General features: G+C 40.6%; 1 non-coding gene across 1 annotated transcript; it reads left to right on the top strand.

Moving 5' to 3' along the window:
* The first annotated feature begins 1,380 nt into the window (after window positions 1-1,380).
* LOC141636182 (small nucleolar RNA R71) lies at window positions 1,381-1,487 on the top strand. Its single transcript, XR_012540812.1, has one exon. It is a non-coding gene; the product is annotated as a small nucleolar RNA R71 (small nucleolar RNA).
* The last annotated feature ends 2,973 nt before the right edge of the window (window positions 1,488-4,460 follow it).

Raw genomic sequence — 4,460 nt, 5'->3', positions numbered from 1 at the left:
AGGGTACCATTGTCAGCAACTCAGTAAACGACACAGTGACTTCCAAGCTTTTCAGAAGTTCGACAAATTTGCCGAATTGTTGAGTAGCTTTAGTATTCTGCAGCCGCCTCGGGAAGGGAACCGTGATAGGTATCTTGAGTCCCTTGTTTCTCTCTTACAATGTATCTTCCGGTGCGAGTTCTGTATCCTTTGGACGCTTCTTACCTCTTGAACGACGTCTTTCCGGTGATTTATCGCTTAAACGAGCACTAGCAGGCGCTCGAATAAGCATCCCGTCATCAAAACTACTCGGTCGACCAATATACCCATTCGATCGAGTAGAATCTTCAATAATATCACTCGATCGAGTGAAATTTTCACTCGATCGAGCAACTCCATTTTGCTCTTCACTCGATCGAGTAGAAAAACTACTCGATCGACCAGTCTGCTCTTCCTGTTCACTCGATCGAGTGGAAAAACCACTCGATCGAGCACTTTCTTCACTAAATCTGCTCGATCGAATTCCTGAAACCAGTCGATCGAGCACTTGCTTTGCCGTGAGCTCACTTTCTTCGTCAGAACACTGTTCATCATCAGTTACAACTCTCCTCGGGTCTGATTTTTGTATTTCCGGTCCCTCATAAGAACGACCGCTTCTCAGATTTATCAAGTTTCCCGTCTCGTGTGGATTCTTCTCATTTTGAGTCGGTAATTGACCCTGGTTTCTTGAGGACTGATTCATGGCTAGTTGGGCAACTTGAGTTTCAAGTGCCTTTATGGATGCATCTTTCTGTTGATGACTCAGCTGAAACTGCTTTGTAAAAGCTTGCAATATAGACTTAAGCTCACCAATTTCACTCACCCCACCGGAAGATGATGCACCATGGTTAGGAGGAGTAAAGGAAGGAGGCTTTTGATAGCCTTGTTGATTCTTATGTGGAGGAACATAAGGCTGCTGCTGGTGCGGAGGAGGAGTAGGATTAAGCACATTTTGACTAGTCCACCTCAAATTCAGGTGGACTGCCTCTTGATTATTGTAATAGGAACCTCCTCCTTGCCTATATTGCTGAAAGGCAAGGACTTGTTCCTTCTCTACAAGACAGCCAACAGCAGTGTGGCCATCATTACTCCCACATCTCTCACATGTGACGGTCTCTCCTCTAGTAAGAACATGGACCGTCTGAGGCTCCCCAACAGCTTGTAACTCTAACTTGTCAAATCTAGCATTCATGGTTTCCAGCTGATTCAAAACCTGCTTATCAACTGCATGAACTGTCCTAATCCCATCTCTTATCATCATCGGTGTTTTCCTAGAATCTCCCACTAGATGCTGCATCAAGTATGGCTCTTTGGTCGTCATACAACCCATTGTAGAACTGATTAGCTAGGAACCATGGGTCAAAACCATGGTGAGGAATAGACCTCACAAACTTCTTGAATCGTGACCACGCCTCATAGAAACTTTCATCGGGAGCCTGTCTGAAACTAGTAATCTTGGCCCTCAGCAGATTGGTGCGTTGTGGAGGGAAATATCTCTTGTAAAAGGCAAGAGTAAGAGACTCCCAATCTGTAACCCCAGCAGCTGTGCGGTCTAAGTCAGTCAGCCACTCCCTGGCTGAATCAGCTAAAGAGAAAGGAAATAAAACTTCCTTAATCTTATCTTGAATTACCCCCTTAGTGGCGGGGATAGTAGAACAGTAATCGGTAAAGGTCTCCATATGCTTCCTTGGATCTTCACCTGCCACACCTCTATAAATATTTTTCTCCACCAGATTGATATAAGAAGGACGGATGTCGAATGTATTCCCATCCTCAGTCTGGAGATTGAAACCCTTCGGAATAGAGGATGCTTTAGGCATAGAATGACTGGAAAGCTTAGGCATCTTTACTGTAGAAATCGGACTGTCTTCGAAAACAGAGTGATATAGCTCTGGCTCGAAAGTACTCAAGTCTTCCTTTCGTGATTTTCTCTGCAGACGGAGTCTATGCCTGAACAGTCTCTCTGGCTCTGAATCAGCTGAAACTAATTCAAACCTGTCTGACCTGGGCATAAACAACACTGAAAGAAAATAATAAGAACGAACTCAAGGAATAAAAATTCCCTGAGACGGATAAAATAAACGGAACGAAAACAAATAGGGCAATTGCCTCCCCGGCAACGGCACCAAAATTTGACACGTCTGTCGTGTACCTGTCAAAAATAAACTAACTAACTAACTATATAGCTAGGGAAGTCAGGTCGATCTCCACAGGGAGGCAAGATATCTGTAGTAGTCCGTCTATTTGGTCACAAAGGGGGGGGGGGTTGTTTGATTTGTTATCTAAACTACGAGTTTTAAGGGAAAGAGAGATAAGGAGTAAGAGCAATAAAGGCAAGAAATAAGATTAAACTATCAGATAGAGAGGGACATGTCAGGATTTCGGTTCACTACGGTAGTCCAGTGCCTCAACTGTAAATGACTCAGACGAATTAATGTAAGACGGATGTTGAAAGGTCCTTTCGGTCCACTTTCTATCCTAAAATACCACTAACTTAACTTTCATTCTCGTCAGGGTAGTCTACTGTTCATAGCAGGCCTATTTAGTCCAATCTTTCGATCTAGGATTAATTTTAGCCAGATTAAAGGTTAACTCGTATGTGCACTCAACTAAGTCGAATAAATACAATTAAATTGCTATGGTGACAGAGTCTTATAATCAATTCATCTAATTCATTCACTACATCGTCACATTCCTACCACAGATCCCCTAATCCTAACATGAAAGGGGTTTAGCTACTCATGTCGCTAATTAAACTAACAGCAGATAATTTTTCAGCAGTAAACATTATGAAATAAACAATAAATTGCATAAAAGAGAAATTAGGGCAGAGGAATAATCGAAATAGAACAAATGATTAAAGCAACAAATGATTAACTATTATTAAGGGAAGAGAAAGGATTACAATCGTGCGAATTCCGGCGTAAAGAACACAAAATATGAGCGAAAATAGATCCGAGAGCAAGGTTACAGTGAAGAGAAAAGCAACGTAACAAAGTTTACAGTAGAAAGTTTAGATAATGAAAAGATAGATAAAAGATGATCCTAATAACCTAGTTAACGTAGGTTTAAATAGGAAAGCAGTAAAGTTTTGCGAAATAAACATAACACGGGCTAATTAAAGCCCATAATAGCGAAACCACTTGATCGAGTGGATTAAAACCACTCGATCGAGCAAATCTTTAGCAGCATCTACTCGATCGAGTAGAAAGTTACTCGATCGAGTAACCCATCTTTCAGCAAGCTAAGGATCGAGTGGAAAACCACTCGATCGACCATCAGAGGACGTAGAAACCACTCGATCGAGTACTTTGACTTCAAATCAGCTCGAGTCCTCGCCTGAATGCCTCGTAATCCGTGCCATGACGCTTCCCAATGCAGTATCTCACTCTAGAAAATCCCGTCTCCTCTAAATGCATGCAAAAAGGACGAAAAAGAGTACGATTCCACTACTTTCGCGTTCATTTCTACAATATGGACAAAACGAACCAAAGTAGCCAATTCTGGGCAAAATACTATAAAAACAGTATAAAAATGCATAGAAATATGTGCTGAAATAGGCTAAAAAGACTATATAAAAAGCACGTATCAATCGATCAGACCGTTGATTCTGACGCAAATTAAAAGGACGAGAAGTTAGAAGCCCATTGTATATTAGGTTTAGGAATAAGTGTTACGTGATATTCTTATATAACGTAACCTTAGTTTTTCAGAATAATTATCAAGTTTTTATCAAGTCTTTCATCATTAAAATTTATTAGGGTTCATACATTAGCTTAGAATATTTTTCCGTCAATAAAAGTTTATTTTCCGCATCTAGTCTTGATCTTTCCTTCCTATTTCATACGGTATTTCTCTATTCCATTATTCAGTATTCGCGGCTTTATTTCGTTCATAGATTAGAAATTGCTAGAGTAGTATTCCCAAAGCCAATTATCGTTTCATGTTATTTGTTTGTTTAGTTAATTTAATCATGAATTCAGTAGCTTTATTCGTAAATCCTATTGTTGTTTTTGTCATAATCATGAGTAGCTAAACCCCATGTGCTAGGATGTAGGGAATCTGTAGTATAGGCGGCATTAGAGTAGTAGACCTGGAATCGCGCCACGGTCGATCGACCGGGTTCCCTGGTCGATTGACTGGCCACGTGAGATCAGCTTCGTTTTAATTAATTAAATTTCTATATTTGACGAATCGAGTGCACGCGACTAGTTGAATGTTTAGGAATTGACCGACCCAATAAAGATCGAAAGATAGGGGAGGGAAATAGACTACCTAATTGAAACGACTAAATTAATAAGATCGAGAGATAAGTTAATTTAGACTTTTAAATCACTTTTCAGGACGAAAGTTAGCATTAGTGATATTAGGGACCTGTAGCAAGATCGAAAGATGCTACCTGTTAAGAAAGGACCGAAAGGACTTCTTATTTGCCCGTCTCA

This window comes from Silene latifolia, chromosome Y (assembly GCF_048544455.1).
Source record: "Silene latifolia isolate original U9 population chromosome Y, ASM4854445v1, whole genome shotgun sequence".
NCBI lineage: Eukaryota > Viridiplantae > Streptophyta > Magnoliopsida > Caryophyllales > Caryophyllaceae > Silene > Silene latifolia.
Note: the sequence above shows the minus strand (reverse complement) of the source record. Positions and strands in the feature narration are given on the sequence as shown.